Source organism: Erinaceus europaeus, chromosome 12 (assembly GCF_950295315.1).
Source record: "Erinaceus europaeus chromosome 12, mEriEur2.1, whole genome shotgun sequence".
NCBI lineage: Eukaryota > Metazoa > Chordata > Mammalia > Eulipotyphla > Erinaceidae > Erinaceus > Erinaceus europaeus.
Window position 1 is genome coordinate 66,561,990 of NC_080173.1, and position 17,225 is coordinate 66,579,214.

Here is a 17,225-nt window from a genome sequence, read left to right on the forward strand (position 1 = left end):
CTTACTGCTCCCTCTTTGGCCACAGCCTACGGGCAGTAGTGCGGGACAGACCGAATCCCCGGAGGTCACTGGGGAGGGCAGGTCCTGCTCTCGCGCCCGCAGAGGGGCAGGCGGCCAGGCCTGGGGAGGCGGCTGCGGAGAGATGCTGCGCTGGCCTCTGAGCCTGAGCTGAGGCCCAGGCTCCAAGGTGCCAGGGCTTTGGGGTAAACGCCAGGTACCGGCCAGGACTCCAACAGCAGCTCCCCAAGATTCCAGAGCACTGAAGCCCAATGCCTTGGTTTACTCTAAGAGATGTAGGGGCACCCCACTCCTGCGACCTCTCTGGTTTCTGGTGTCTTAGAAAGTCTCACCCTTGACTTCTTGGTGTCCATATTTGCCTATGTTTTTCTGCCTCTAACTGTATTCTACGGAGCCTGTAGTTCCATGGCAGACAGCTCTATGCGCACCTAACTAACCCACACATGCCCACCCAAGTCTCACAGGCCGCGTGCTGGGTTAAATGTAGGCCTGTCCACGCACCTACAAAATCTCCAGAATCATCTGTTACTGGGATTCCCAGATTCACCTCTAGTATCTCTCCACTGGTGCCACCAACTCTTCCAATCAGCCCCTCTTTCTTTCTGGATTCTGATCTAAAATTAGATGAAAGGGAGCAAGACTAGGAATGTCGTCCTCAGATGGTTCTGTCCCATTTCTAATACTAGAAAATAGAAAAACAGACTCAATACCTCTTCCAACACCCTGCACTCAAAGGAGGAAGCAAAACACCAACTCAGAATGCCAGCTGCTGCTGTGAGAAGCCTGGGACCTAGCTCCTCAGCAGGCCCTCTGCCCAGGAGCCCCTCTCACCCCCTGCAGCAGCAGGTCTGGCTATGCTCTCTTCCCTTCTCACAGTGTCTCAAACCAGAAAGGGGAAGTAAGGCCTAACAGCAATGGAAAAGCTTAATCCTCCCCCAATCCTGCCTCCTCCTGCAGTGGAGAGAGGAAAGGTCCTAGTGGTTCAGGAGAGGCCTGAGGAGTCCTGTTTCCTGTGTTGGGGACACTGGATGACAAGCTTCAGCTTCTGCTCCCAAACCCCCTCCCACACCCTCTCCAACAGCCTGTAGGGAAACCCCATGCAAATAAATAACATACAAACTAACCAATGAACTATGTGTGGAATAGTGAGTGAACAGAGAGGACCGAGAATTAGCAGGTACCAGATCAAGACAATAGTCAGGCCAGACTCTGGAGAGAATTTGTTGACAATCTTTGGAGGAAATGCATATTAACATCATCTAATTTAACTCTTTAAAGATACTACAGTGTAACTTTCCTGTAAATGCAAGACTTTCTGGACAATCTTGAGAGGCAATCCAAATCATTATTGACTGGTTCTTCACTGATGTGGGGAAAATGAAATTCAGAAAGGTAGGTTTGAGCAATGGAAAGGAAAGAGCAAATGAGCCAGGAAACGAGTAAGGAGAAAGGGAGGTTATGCATAGTAATATGTATAGCAATTCTTCATTACTAGAATGGAATGCCTTATTTCATTGATTCCAGGAAACCCCTTTTATTTCCACATTTTGACATCTCTGAAATTGGGGTAAATCTTAAAATTAACTGTGTATCATAGTTTAACTAGTGATTTTTTCCCATTATCAGTGGTATATCTAGTGATAAAGTAACTTGCAATTGATGAAATACGGCTATTTGCAGATAAAAGACTTGTAGAGGAAAGAGGCCCATTTTCCCCCAAAATTTATTTGAATATTATAGTATTTTTAAATATTTATTTATTTATTCCCTTTCGTTGCCCTTGTTGCTTTATTGTTGTAGTTATTATTGTTGTTATTGATGTCATCGTTGCTGGATAGGACAGAGAGAAATGGAGACAGGAGGGGAAGACAGAGAGGGGGAGAGAAAGATAGACACCTGCAGACCTGCTTCACCACTTGTGAAGTGACTCCCCTGCTGGTGGGGAGTCAGGGGCTCCAACCAGGATCTTCACGCCAATCCTTGCGCTTTGTGCCATGTGTGCTTATCCTGCTGCACTACCACCCAACTCCCTGAGTATTATAGTATTAACATTCTTCTGAACTAGATAAGTTGACCACCACCAAGCATCTATCAAACCAGCTGGAACTGACTTAATGGAAAGTACCTAGGTTTAATATCAGGTAGGTCTTGGTTTTGAAACCTGTCTCTGATTACTGGTTCATCATTTATCAGAAGTGTGACCTTGAACAAGACCCATAACACATAAATCAAGAAAAAAATCACTCAACCTACTAACTTATTATGAAGATTGTTTATGTTGATGTATGTGATGCCTGGCATGTAGTAGGAGGTTAATAAAGATTAGCTTCCAAGCATTTTTGAAATTTATTTTTACCCCACCTCTTTCCCAAAAAACCGTGAGATAGTGTATAACCAAAATAAGCTAATGAAAGTACAATAGAAAGACAAGTTAGAAAGAACAAAAGATGTAAGACTATGTGCTAAGTGTTGCCAAAACTATTCTAATGGAAAGTGAAATCAGACTTACTAGGAGTACAACAAATGGTAGTTCTTAACTTAAAAATATGAAAAAAATATTTCTTTCATGAAGGGTAGAGGAACAAATTTCATTCTGGCCTGTAAAATTTTATTCTTGTATCTGTCCAGTGTCTTAACACTAGCAAAGTGGTTTCACAGGTACTGTGTCATTTGATGCTGTATTAACTCCATTTCCATTCTGTGAATTCATTCATTGAAAGAAATATTTACTATGTGCTCACAATGTACCAGTCCCTTAAACAAGAGAAAAAGTCAACTATTCTGTTAGCCAGTTGACTGGCTAGCCAGTTACTAGCTGCAAATTCACTAATAAATGATCTGCAAACTTACTAACTAATCACCTAAGTAGTCAACCTCAAAGTGTACAGGAGCTTCAGAATAAGGAGGGGGATTGCAGCCAGTGCAGTAAGTTAGGTTGCCCAGAGCCTAGGGTGGTTAGGTGGGTGGGCACTGTAGTGTAGTGAAAAGCAATGACAACTTTAAAACCTAGCTTTGGGGATCTGGGGAGATAGCATAATGGTTATGCAAAAAGATTTTCATGCCTGAGGTCCTAGAGGTTCCAGTTTCAATCCCCAGCACCACCTTAAACCCCAGCTGAGTAGTGCTCTGGAAACAAAGCAAAACAAAAAGACAAAAACACCCAGCTTTGGGGAGAATTTAATAAATAGAACACCAAGCCCTACTCCTGACCAGCTACATCAGAATCTCTTGACAGTAAGGCCAAGACTGGAATTCACTGATCATCTGGGTTAATGATGTATATCTCATCCCTGTTTCAATAGTCTCTTTTCATATATATATATATATATATATATATATATATATATATATATATATATCCAATTTATTTGTTTGTTTTATTTTAATGAGAGAGATATACACAGAAAAAAAGACCAGAGCATTGCTCAGGTCTGGCTGATGGTGGTGCTGGGGATTGAATTTGGAATCTCAGTGCCTCAGGCATGAAAGTCTTGCAGAACCATTAAGCTGTCACCCCAGCCCTTAAGTCTCTCTTTTAACTAAGTATGATCATATGATTGAATCAAGTGATTCAATATTGACCAATGAGAAGACTAAAGGGGAGAAAGGTAGCAGAGAACTTAATTTTTTTTCTTTCATAAGTGAGAAGAACTCTTCTTTTTTTTAAAAAAAATTATTTATTCTCTTTTGTTGCCCTTGTTGTTTTATTATTGTAGTTATTATTGTTGTCGTCAGCATTGGATAGGACAGAGAGAAATGGAGAGAGACTGGGAGGACAGAGAGAGGGAGAGAAAGATAGACTCCTACAGACCTGCTTCACTGCTTGTGAAGCGACTCCCCTGCAGGTAGGGAGCCGGGGGCTCAAACCTGGATCCTTATGCCAGTCCCTGTGCTTTTCACCACCTGCGCTTAACCCGCTGCACTACCACCCAACTCCCTAGAAGAACTCTTCTTTTCCCTTGAAAACCCTTGAAGTTCTCTCCCTCCAAAAACCTTGAGGCAGGAAGCCAATATGCTAAGATTATCAAAGCAAACAAAAAAGCCTAGGTTCCTGAATGGCATTAGTGAGCAGGTAAAGTAGTATCAGCCTGCTTCTTGTAAAGTGAGAAAAGTAAACCCTTTTTTCTTTTATTTATTTATTTATTTATTATTATTATTATTTTATGCCTCCCCCACCAGTGATCAAACGTAGGGCCTCACACATGTAAAGAAAAGTTCCTCCCACTGAATTCCATACCAGTCCAAAACTCTACTTACATTTTACATAATTGTTAGCCTGTGTCTTGCTTATTCATGGTCAAATACACTCCTGAGATACATGTAAAGATCCCAGATCAGTTTCGTGAATCCTTAGTGCTCCACAATGAATGATACAGATCTGAGTGTCTGTCTATATGTGCATGTGCATGGGCATACATCTTCCCATTCAAGTCAAAGAAACAAAATCTCTCCACTCTCCTTTCTCCACCAAGTTGTTCTGTGTGGGTTGTTAAGGTCTGGGATCCTTATTAAACCCTCAGAAGGGAAATAGGTGAGGCAGCAGAGATTTTATCTGTCTCCTGTGGCTTTATTGTTACCCAGTAGCCTCAAATCTTAGTTCCAGATTCTCCAGCCCACTTCCCATTGTGATTATCAAGCTCAGGATAACTGGGCTGGGAGCGGGAGCTTGAGCTCATTCTGGAGCAACAGGAATGGATAGTTAGAGGCAGCTGCTACAGCTCCAGGTGCTTCCCCTCATACCACAGGTGCAGGTCTGCTCACCTGACCTCTCAGCCAAGTATTCTCCCACAAAGAGAATTACAAAACACCCCAGTTGGAAGGACTTGAAAACTGGACTGGGAGCAGAGGCAGTGACTCATCAACAACACAGGTGGAGCCCTCCTATGACTCATCTGTGGCACCACAGAGATAAGGAATGAATGATGTGATCTGAGTTGTACTTAATCTGGGTGGCAATCTAGTTTCTGTTCCAGAGTCTTTACCTCTAGGTAAATTTTCTACAGAAGATTAAACTTTCTCTCTTTCATTTTCTCTTTCATTATACTATATTCCCCTGAACTGTCAAATCCTTCTATTTCCTCCAGTAAGACACCTCTAAAATACACAGTTATTTACTATCTATCTGAGGAAGTTATATCTACCAGGATTGTGCTAAGTTAAAAAAAAAAAAATCCCAAGTGAGAGAAAGAAAGAATGTAATTACCTAGCCCTCCCCTTTCTTTCCTGTTCTTTCTCCCCTTCATTTTTCTTAAGCAAAAACTGCTGGAAACTGGCGTTTAATTTTAGGGTCCTCAAGGATCTTTTTGAACAAGAGTTTAATACAAATTAGATTTCAGGATAAGAGAGTATGTGGACTATCAGAAAGCCCTTAGGATTTGATGTTTAAAAACTTGAATTCAGGAGAGTCAGGCAGTAGCGCAGCGGGTTAAGCGCATGTGGCGCAAAACGCAAGGACCGGCCTAAGGATACCAGTTCGAGCCCCCCCCCCCCACCTGCAGGGGAGTCGCATCACAAGCAGTAAAGCAGGTCTGCAGGTGTCTTTCTCTCCCCCTCTCTGTCTTCCCCTCCTCTCTCCATTTCTCTCTGTCCTATCCAGCAACGACGACATCAATAACAACAATAATCATAACTACAACAACAAAACCTCTTGATTTCTGGCTGTCTCTATCCAATTAATAAATAAAGAAAAAAAACTTGAATTCAAGTTATCAGCAAGCTGCTTACAGAGAGACCAAGAATATGATCAGCTTTACACCTATTTCCTCATTGTAAAATGAAGGTAATAACAATATCCACCTCATAGAAAGGTGACTGTTATACACACTATTTTATCATTGTATTATCTACTGTTACCAGTATAGTATTAGTGATATACTACTTATGAAACATTTGCAATGACTATATGTTATGTAATTTATATGCTATTATATATCTGTAGAAGTGATGAGGTGGTATCTTATAGATAAAAGTGCTTTAAGAGGTGGCCAGGGAAATCGTGAAATGGGTAGAACATCTGATTTGTAAGCATAAGGTCCCAGGTTCAATTCCCAGCATCACATTTGCCTCTCTTTCTCTTATATTAATAAACAAATCCATAAAAATTTCTTTAGATGGTCACAATAATTATCAACATTTTTTAGCACCTACAAGTTACCTAGCAAAATTCTAGGAGTGTGGCCAATAAGACTGCTCACCTAAATAGTGCTCCTGCTTTACCATGTGCACGATCCAGTTCAATCCTAGTCCCCATTTGTTGTTAAAATTCGGGGGCTCTAGCAGGGCGGGTAACAGAGACGCGGAGACAACGGCTGGGCAGGGAAGCTGTATTTCTTTATTCAGGAACAACGATTCATAAACTAAGACAAACTAATCACCAAACAGAACTCTGCTGTCTCTTTGCGGCATAAGCACTCTCTCTCACTCTGTAACTCTGGAACCCTCTCTCTGGAACCCTGGGGTTCCCAGGGGTGACACCCATTGAATTGCAGGAAGCGTCAATGTTGCAATGTCTTTCCCTCTCTCGTCCTGTCAGATAAAGTCAGCACACATAATAAAGTTCTAGCATGCAAAAAGAAGAAGAAGAAAGAGGAGGAGGAGGAGAAGAAGAAGGAGAGGAAGGAGGAGAAGGAGAAGGAGAAGGAGAAGGAGAAGGAGAAGGAGAAGGAGAAGGGGAAGAAGAAGAAGAAGAAGAAGAAGAAGAAGAAGAAGAAGAAGAAGAAGAAGAAGAAGAAAAGACAGAATTCTACGAGCTTTATGTGCATTTTCTCATTTCAACCTTATCACATTTTAATGGCTATTATAATGTTCATTTCACAGACAAGACAAAAACATTAACTAAGATTATTTTCTCAGTCATGCAACCAGGAAATGAAATTAGCATTTGAACCCAGTGTATCTTCAGTGACCATATTTTAGATTTTTTTCTTCTTTTTTTTCTTTATTTATTTCCTTTTGTTGCCCTTGTTGTCTTATTGTTGTAGTTATTATTGATGTTGTTATTGTTGTTGGATAGGACAGAGAGAAATGGCGAGAGGAAGGGAAGACAGAGAGGGGGAGAGAAAGATAGACACCTGCAGATCTGCTTCACCACTTGTGAAGTGATTCCCCTGCAGGTGGGGAGCCGGGGGCTTGAACCGGAATCCTTATGCCGGTCCTTGCGCTTAGCACCATGTGCGCTTAACCCGCTGTGCTACCGCCCGACTCCCTCATATTTTAAAATATACTGCTCTACAGTCATCTCACCTAACAAGCTGGTTTAATTTATTAAATAAGGATAACTGTAACTCAAAGTATTATGTGTAAAATGCTGCCCAAGACAATAGTAACACTAGTTCTATTAATGTAAATAGGACTTGTCCAATGCTTCATAGTATTGGACCTAGGTGACTCCAGAGCCTGAGTAGTCTTATTGTTCACTTTCATGAAATAAAATAATCTCTCAGAGACTGAAGATCTAATAAACTCTTTAAACTTCCAAAAGGGAGCTATGGTAAGTACACCCTTCATGATCCCAAGAACATCATGCTCTATCACCCACTGGTTCTCACCAAGTTGACTATTGAGTCACTGGGGGTGTGTGGACTGTTTATTCACCAGGACCTGTTATTGAAATGAAAACATTGTGTACAGACTATAAGCTTCTCATGCACAAAGAGGGTGCTAATGACCCTTTCTAGCTGGTGACACAGTCTTGGCCCAAATGGATCAATGACCTATACAATTACAAGTGAGGATAAAGAATAAATGTGCCTTTCTCTGCAATAACTGTGTTCCTTGACTTTGAGATTCATAAACACCTTCTAGTCTGTAATATTTGGGAAGTACCTCCTAAATCTAGCTTCAACCCCTCTTGCTGCAGGGGATCCTGTATCTCTAAGGAATCAAAGGCAGGCTAGGGCCCTGTTAATAGGTCAGACTTCCACAGTAAACGTTTTCATTCCCTCATTCAACCCTTAAAGCTGGACGGATGAAGCTGTTTTGAGGAACCCTTTGTCTTGGAGCTATGCCAGAAGTGGCACTGAGCAGGGCACAGACCCATGTCTGTACATTCCCACAAGGCAGGACCTAGTGCTGTGGCTCCTCCAGAATCCAACTGGCTCTACAAGGGGAGGGCAGGAAGGAGTCCTTAGGCTCGACCCCCGGGGTCCTTGCATTTTCTGAAGTTTCCCCTTTGAACACGTTCTTTTATTTATTGGGTCTCATTTAACCTCAGCCATGTCCTCCTGGGATCATTTACTTGGTAACTGTCACTCAGCCTGCTCTGGCATTAACCTCATAATCCCATTGATTTCCTCCATGCTAGTTGGAGATTTTCTTGATTTCTTCCTGGACCAGTAGGACTTGACTCCCATCTATGATCTCTATCGAAGAAAAGGCCCTCGTCGGATAAGCGCCTGCCTGGTGATCCATCTGGGGGACCATCATTTCCCCCTTGGCCCTTTGCATGCAGTGAGAGAAAGCCGGATGTAAAAAAGCCGCCCTGGTTGCTTAGTAATGGGGTGAGCCTGCAGAGCACCCATCACCAACTCCGGGTGGTGGTGGTAGTGGTGGTGGTGGTGGTGGTGGTGGTGCTGGTGAGGAAGCTCTCTGAGTGGCTACTGAAACCATCCTTCTATTCAAGGACCTGCCCTCCACCAATTGTAGTTTCGCTCGGGCTGGAGCACCGTCCCACCCCGCCATTTTGGATTCTGGAGGGACAAGAGGCCCAATCAGCGAGGGGCAAGCCCGGGAGGGTGGGGCCGAGGCTGGTTCGCGCGGGTGTCTCAGGTCTGCGTCTTCCCGCCACCTGCAGCCAGAGCCTGGCCCCTGTCGAGCTGCAGCTGCAGCTCCCAGACATCACCCCAGCCCGTCGCCAGGGGATTAGTATCCCGTCTGTCGTCTGTCGGTTGGGACAGCCTCAGTGGGGGTTGTCCCGACCCAGATGAGGGCCTCCTCTTCGCCCTTTCCCAAAGACCCTCCAACCCTCCTAGTCCAACCTGGACAGAGAGTTTGTTTCAGGGGGTCCTACAACCTGGGGTGCTGATCTCTACCACGTCTGAGGTGAGGGGTGACAGGAGACCCCCACCCCAGTCAAGCCTGAACCACATGTGCTGGGAAGTTCATTTCCCTTGTTTTGCAGACCAGGTTCAGGGATTGACCCCAGGAGTGACCCCAGTGTCAGGAGGCATTAATGATCTCCATACGGGCAATAAACAGGCAGACCGGCTGGCTTGATATGGAGGTGCCCTGGAATGGGGCTGCCTTATTAGCCTCACAGTCGCCCGTGAGTTGAGGCTTAATTAGTGAAGGCTCCCTCACCCAGTCTCCCCTCCCCCAAACATGGTTTTTGGTTCATGGGAACATACCTGGAGAAGCAGGAGACCTCTTGGGGGTTCCTCTGCTCCTCGTGGGTCTGCTCAGCAGGCAGCTTCTTCAGAGTCAATTCAGGCGTTTGTCCAGTTTTTAAAGAACTTCTAGCTGGGTCCTGATCTAGTTTTCCTTAAGAGCAAACAACCCAGAAACCAAGTCCACGTTTTTTAAGTCAGCTCAGTTTCCTGCAAAATCCAAGAACAAAAAGTCTTTCTCTTCTTTCACTCAGATCTGTCCTGAGTTTTCTCCTCTTTTCCCCACAGAAAAAGGAGTTAGCGCCCTTTATGTTTTTTTCATTTTTGTTATTAATAGTATGTTACAAGATTGTAAGATTACAGTGTATAGTTCCACACCACACCCACCACCAAACTTTTTTAAAAAAATGTTTTATTTAAGAAAGGATTAGTGAACAAAAACATAAGGTAGAAGGGGTACAACTCCACACAATTCCCACCACCCAATCCCCATAATCCCCCCCCTCCCATGGTAGCTTTCCCATTCTCTAGCCCTCTGGGAGCAAGGACCCAGGGTCGTTGAGGGTTGCAGAAGGTAGAAGGTCTGGCTTCTGTAATTGCTTCCCCGCTGAACATGGGCGTTGACTGGTCGGTCCATACTCCCAGTCTGCCTCTCTCTTTCCCTAGTAAGGTGTGTCTCTGGGGAAGCTGAGCTCCAGGACACATTGGTGGGGTCTTCAATCCAGGGAAGCCTAGCCAGCATCCTGGTGGCATCTGGAACCTGGTGATTGAAAAGAGAGTTAACATATGAGGCCAAACAATTTGTTGAGCAATCATGGATCCCAAGCTTGGAATAGTGGAGAGGAAGTGTTAGGGAGGTACTCATTGCAAACTCTAGTGTACTTCTGCTTTCAGGTATATATTTTGCAGTAGTTTATGGATACGTGTGCACATAAGCTCTCTCTCACAGAAACTGGTGTATATCTAGATTATGGGACTTTGTTAGAAAGTGAACTACCTGAGATGAAATTAGAGTGTACTATAAAAGGAAAGGTCTCACCCGAGTAATGAAGTTGAAGGGTTGTCATTCCACATGTGAAGTCTCTGGATACAGTCTGAGGTGAAGCATATTGAGGTGGCAATCGTTGCTTTGGTTACCACCAAACTTTTGTATCCCCACCCTCCCACCTCCCAAAGACAACCACCATAGTTCTCACAAATCTTACCCTTTCTGTAGCCCCCCCTTTGATTTTTCATGTTTGTATGATTTATTTTAGAATTCAAGCAACATTACATGCTGGGCACAGTGCTTGGAACTAGAAAGCCATACTAAGGTAAGTAAACTCAAGTCTTGATTTAAGGGAATTCTCAGTCTAGTGGCAGAGACTTGTAAATACGTGTACTCAGTACTTTGAAAGTTCATATTGAGTGTAATAAGTCTATAAAAAAGAACAGAGCAAATCATCCTGGCTTGTTGAAGAAATTGCCATGAAAAGAGAGTATCTGGATCTATCTTTAAAAGATGAATATGTATAGAATTCTGAGAGATGGAGAACGTGAGAAGAGCATCCCAGAAGAAGGGAAGAACATGTATAAAGAGTCACAGAGGGCATGTTTGAGGAGTGATGGTACTGAACTGGTGAAAAGTGAAACTTTGTGGAATGGAAATGTTTGTAAAGCATGTTAAGAACCTTAGACAGCCATTGCAGTACACTGAGCTCTATAGAGATAGCACTGAGTCAAGTGAGAGGCAGAAAGGCAATGGGCAGTTCTGTGAGTCTCACCATGGGAAAGTCATTAAACTTGTACACACTAGATTCTAAGAAATCTAGTGATTTTCTAAGGGAAAATGACACCATGAGCATTCTTTGTCAGACTTGCTAGGAGGAGCACAAAAAGCAAGCACACATGTTGGTCAGTCTCTGATTTTTTTTTTTTTTTAGATTTTATTTATTCATGACAAATGATAGGAGAGAGAGAAAGAACCAGACATCACTCTGGTACATGTGCTGCCGGGGATGGAACTCGGGACCTCATGCTTGAAGCTCAAAGCCCTATCCACTGCCACACCTCCCAGACCACCAGTCTCTGAATTTTCTAAGATGTACTCAGAGCAGTGGGAAATCATGTCTACTAAAGTGAAAGAAAAAGACATGGCAAAGGTGGACAAGACTGTCAAAAAGAAATGAAAATTCATATCCCTTCTAAAGGAGTGGGGAAGAAGTTTAAGCACTCTAATGTCCCCAGGATACCATCTTTGTCCTGTCTCTTGTTTTATTCTGAGTGTCACTTGAGTATCTAAGAGTATCCCAGACTATCCCTTAGTGATTGTGCAAAGAAACTGAAAGATGTGTAACAACACCACTACAGATGACGGCAGCTTTATGGTAAAAAGGAAAAATTCAAAATGAATACTGCTGCATAGTTAGTTAAAGGAAAGGTAATGTGGCAAAAAGGGGAGTTGTGGGTGAAAAAAAGAAGATAAATAGGATGAAGCAGAGAAAGATGGAAAATATGAAGATTGTGTTAGTTGGGTGGGGGTAGATATCATAATGGTTATGCAAAGATATTTTCATAACTGAGGCTCCAAGATCTCAGGTTTAATCCCTGTACCACCATGAGGCAGAACTGAGCAGTGCCCTGCTCAAAAAAAAAAAAAAAAAGAATGAGGCTGTGGTAGTTGCTAAGTTGATAGTTGTTTATAGCAGTTTTTTTTCCCTTTCTTACTATAATGCATTTAACTGCCATACACGACTTTAAATTTATTTTTTATTATCTTTATTTATTTGATACAGATAGAGAAAAATCAAAAGGGAGGGGGAGATAGGGAGGAAGAGAGACAGAGAGACACCTGCGGCACTGCTTCACTACTTGCAAAGCTTTCCCCCAGCAGGTGGAGACCAGGGGCTCCAACCTGGGTCTTTGAGCACTGTAAGGTGTATGCCACACTTGGTCCCCACAACTTTTTATTTATTTATTTGTTTGTTTTTAATTTTTTTAATACTTATTTTCCCTTTTGTTGCCCTTGTTTTTTTATTGTTGTTGTTGTTGATGTTGTCGTTGTTGGATAGGACTGAGAGAAATGAAGAGAAGAGGAGAAGACAGAGAGGGGGAGAAAAAGACAGACCTGCTTCACCTGCTGTGAAGCGACTACCCTGCAGGTGGGGGGGCGGGGCTCGAACAGGAAATCCTTACAGGGGTCCTTTCATAAGGGTCCTTGCGCTTTGCGCCATGCTGGCTTAACCCGCTATGCTACCGAGGGACTCCCAACTTTTAAATTATTTTATTTTTTTTATATTTATTCTCTTTTGTTGCCCGTGTTGTTTTATTGTTGTAGTTATTATTGTCATCGTTGTTGGATAGGACAGAGAAAAATGGAGAGAGGAGGGGAAGACAGAGAGGGGGAGAGAAAGACACCTGTAGACCTGCTTCACTGCCTGTGAGGTGACTCCCATGCAGGTGGGGAGCCGGGGCTCAAACCCCGATGCTTTTGCCTGTCCTTGTGCTTTGCACCACGTGCGCTTAACCCGCTGGGCTACAACCCGACTCCCACTTATTTTATTTTTTATTATATTTTAATTTCTTTATTGGTGAATTAATGTTTACATTCGATAGTAAATACAATAGTTTGTACATGCATAACATTTCCCAGTTTTCCATATAACAATACAACCCCCACTAGGGCCGCTGTCATCATTTTTGGACCTGTATTCTTCCCCCACACCCCAGAGTCTTTTACTTTGGTGCATATATAAATAACTCCCACTTTTTATTTTTTAAGGACAAATTTGAAATGCAAAGTTGTGTAAGATTTGTTTTTAAAGTGTAGTCTCTTGGGACCAGGTGGCGCCATACCTGTTAGAGCACATACCTTCCCATGCTCAAGGACCCTAGTTCAAATGTCCCTGGTCCCCACCTACAGGGGGAAGCTTCATGAGCAGTGAAGCAGTGCTGCAGGTGTCTCTCCTTCTGTCTGTTTTTCTCCCTCTGTATCGCTTTCAATCTCACCTTCTATCAAGACTAAGAAAAAAATGGCCCAGTAAATGGCACAGTGGATAAAGCATTGAGCTCTCAAGCAGGAGGTCCGCAGTTCAATCCCTGGCAGCACATGTACCAGAGTGATGTCTGGTTCTTTCTCTCTCTCCCCCCCCCATCTTTCTCATTAATAAATAAAAAAAATATTTTTTAAAAGACTAAGAAAAACAAAAAGACCAACAGAAGTAGTGAAGTCAGGCGCTGAACCTTAGTTATAACCCTGGTGGAGGGGAAAAGATAGAAAGAGAGAGAGGATGAAAGAAAGAAAGAAAGAAAGAAAGAAAGAGAAAGAAAGATGGGGGTACATAGCATAATGATTATGCAAAGAGACTCTCATGCCTGAGGCTCCTAAGTCCCAGGTTCAATCCCCTGCACCACTATAGGCCAGAGCTGAGCAGTGCTCTGGTGTTTCTGTCTTTCTCTCTCTGCATCTTCTCAAAAATAAAATAAATAAAATACTTTAAAAAAATAAAAAACTATTAAAAATTTTAAAAATATAAAGGAAAAGAAAGGAGAACAGAAAGAAAGAGAAAGAGGGGAGAGGGAAGGGAAGACGGGATGGAGGGAAGGAAGGAAATTTTCGAAATTGTAGTCTCCTTTTCAGTATAGTTAACATATTAGTGAGTGTGTTTGTTTGTTTATTTTTTTATTTGTTTATTTACTTACTTATTTGAGACAGAAACTGAGAAGGGAAGGAAGAGAGACACCTGCAACACTTCTTCACCATTTGCAAAGCTTCCCCATGTAGGTGGGATTCCGGGGCTTGAACCCAGGTCCTTGCACATTCTAACTTGTAAGCTCAACTGGGTATACCACTGCCCAGCCTCTGTGAGTGTAGTTTTAGGTCACCCACTCTGGTAATATTTTCACTAACTACTAACTCTGTCTTGTACAGCAGGAAGACTGTAAATTGGCATGAACTTTTCAATCAAGTTATTGTTGGTACACAGTACAAAGTAGTTGTTTCTCCTTTGGTAGTTGTTTTTTCATTGTTTTTTTAATTTTCAACTATCTCTAATGCAGCTCATATGAAGTGATTGTTCTCACCTGTATACCACTCTGTACTGGCAAAAAAAAAAAAATTGCAGTCATTTTGTTGACATTCTAAATGTTTCTTAATCAATACAATCCTTAAATTACTCTTGACCTTTTCATAAGTCTGAAATTTTACTTCTTGAGGGAAAACTGTTCTTGCTTTTGCTTATTTTGGATCACATGAATTATTACAATATTCATATTTTAATACAATTAGCTAATAAACAACTTCTATCTATACACTGTGCAGACATGATAAGGGAAATGAAAATTCACTTGAGACAACATAAAAAAACATGATCTACAAGCAATAGGAAGCACATATATTAAATTGTAATGCTGCAAATTGAACATGCTATATAGTATTAATTTAATAAAAATATTTAAAAATCAAAAACAACAGGAAACCATAAAATGTTTTTAGCAGAGAGGAGGGCTAGACTATTTAGATATGTAGTTTAGAAGATGAGTGATGGGGAGTCGGGAGATAGCGCAGCGGGTTAAGTGCACATGGCGTAAAGCCCAAGGACCGACATTAGGATCCTGGTTCAAGCCCCCGGCTCCCCACCACCTATAGGGGAGTCGCTTCACAGGCGGTGAAGCAGGTCTGTAGGTGTCTCTCTTTCTCTCCCCCTCTCTGTCTTCCCCATCTCTCTCCATTTCTTTCTGTCCTATCCAACAAAGGCAACATCAACAACAATAACTACAATAATAAAACAAAGGCAACAAAAGGGAATAAACAAAATATTTAAATAAATAAAAAGAAGATGAGTGATCATGGAGAGGGAGTGAGGTCTGGTAGCACTGAGAGGCCAGTTACAAAGGCAGAGAGTTATTATAACGTTATTTAGAAGAAGCACAGAAGCCAGGTGGTGTGGCAGCTAGTAGAGTGCACATGCTATAACGCACAAGGTCCCCAGCTGCATGGGGAAGCTTCCTGAACTGTGAAGCAATGCTGCAGATGTTTCTCTTTCTCCTTTCCCCTTTCCTAGCTCTCCCTTCCCTCTCAAATTCTATCTCTATTGACAAATTAAAAAGTAAGTATAGGAAAAGGATAGAAATTAAGAATGTCTCTGGGCAGGACCATGAAAGATACTGATGATTTAGCACATTCTGGGTGCATTCCTCTTTTTCAAGGTCAGACCTCCTTTTAGTTGTTTTTACTTGTTTGTTTGTTTGTTTTTATTTGCCATCAGGGGAATCCACTGCTCCCAGCTGCCATTTTTTCCTCACCCCTCCTTTCCTTCTTTCTTTTTTTACTTGATAGAATGGAGAGAAATTGAGAATGGAGGAAAAGACAAAAGGGGAGAAACAAAGATAGACACCTGCAGAACTGTCTCAGTGTCCCCCTGCAGATGGGGAGGGGCAGCTCAAACTGGGTTCCTGCACATGGTAATATGTACACTTAGCCAGGTGTGCCACTGTCCCCTCCCCACCTGCTTTTAATTTTAATTTTAAGGAAAGGAATCCCTCCTGTTGGGGACAGCATGGCAAGTGTCAGTAAAGGGTTTCTGCCATTCTCAGACATGACCATGTTAAATGATCTCTTCCTAAGATTCTAATCTGGAGCATAATGACAAAAAGAATGAAAGGACAAGAATAACCTCTTCGCAAAAAAAAAATCAATGATAGAGAGAAATCAGAGTACCAGTTACTGGGAACATTAGGAAAAGCAGATCACATGTCATATGTGATGCCAGGGATAGAACCCAGGGAGTCGCACATGCAAACCATGTGCTCTACAGCTGAGCCACTTCCCCTGCCTCACATGCCTCATCTTTACAGTTTGTTTAAGATCCAACAAACATTACATAGTACATTTTGTTTTGTTTTGCTTTTTTTAAAAAAATATTATTTATTCCCTTTTGTTGTCCTTGTTGGTTTATTGTTGTAGTTATTGTTGGATAGGACAGAGAGAAATGGAGAGAGGAGGGGAAGACAGAGAGGGGGAGAGAAAGATAGACACCAGTAGACCTGTTTCACCACTTATGAAGCTAGCGACTCCCCTGCAGGTGGGGAACCTGGGGCTCGAACTGGGATCTTCATGCGGGTCTTTGTACTTTGTGCCACCTACACTTAACCTGCTGTACTACCGCCCAACTCCCTTGTTTTGCTTTTAATGCAATGGTGAGGTTGTCTACCCATGGAATTCAGGAAGAAATCGTAGTAGCCTCTGCAACTTGGTACCTGAGGCTTAGTGAGTTTCTGAAGAAATCCTGGTTATATTTCGTTGAGTTTTCAGGTGATTTTTGTTGTTGTTGTTTTTCTAGTTTCACAGGGGATTGGTCTGAAATGGCTCCTACTCCATAGCCAAGTCTTTGGAAGTCACTCTAACGTTCTTTTTTTTAAAAAGACTTTTTAAAAATATTTATTTATTCATTTTCCCTTTTTGTTGCCCTTGTTTTATTGTTGTAGTTATTATTGTTCTTGTTACTGATGTCTTTGTTGTTGGATAGGACAAAGAGAAATGGACAGAGGAGGGGAAGACAGAGAGGGGGAGACAAAGACACCTGCAGACCTGCTTCACCGCTTGTGAAGCGACACCTCTGTACGTGGGGAGCTGGGGGCTTGAACCGGGGTCCTTATGCCGGTCCTTGTGCTTTGTGCCACCTGCGCTTAACCACTGTGCTACCCGGCTACCCTGCCTGACTCCCCTAACATTAGGGGCCATTTGATGGTACCCACTGCCATTTCTCCAGAATTTGACCTCAGTCATTTCTGTGCCTGAATCTTTGGCATTTCCTGTAAATGTTGAGTTACGCTGTTCTTCTCCTTCTCCTTCTTTACCGCAGGTGAAGCGACTCCCCTACGGGTGGAGAGCCGGGGCCTCAAACT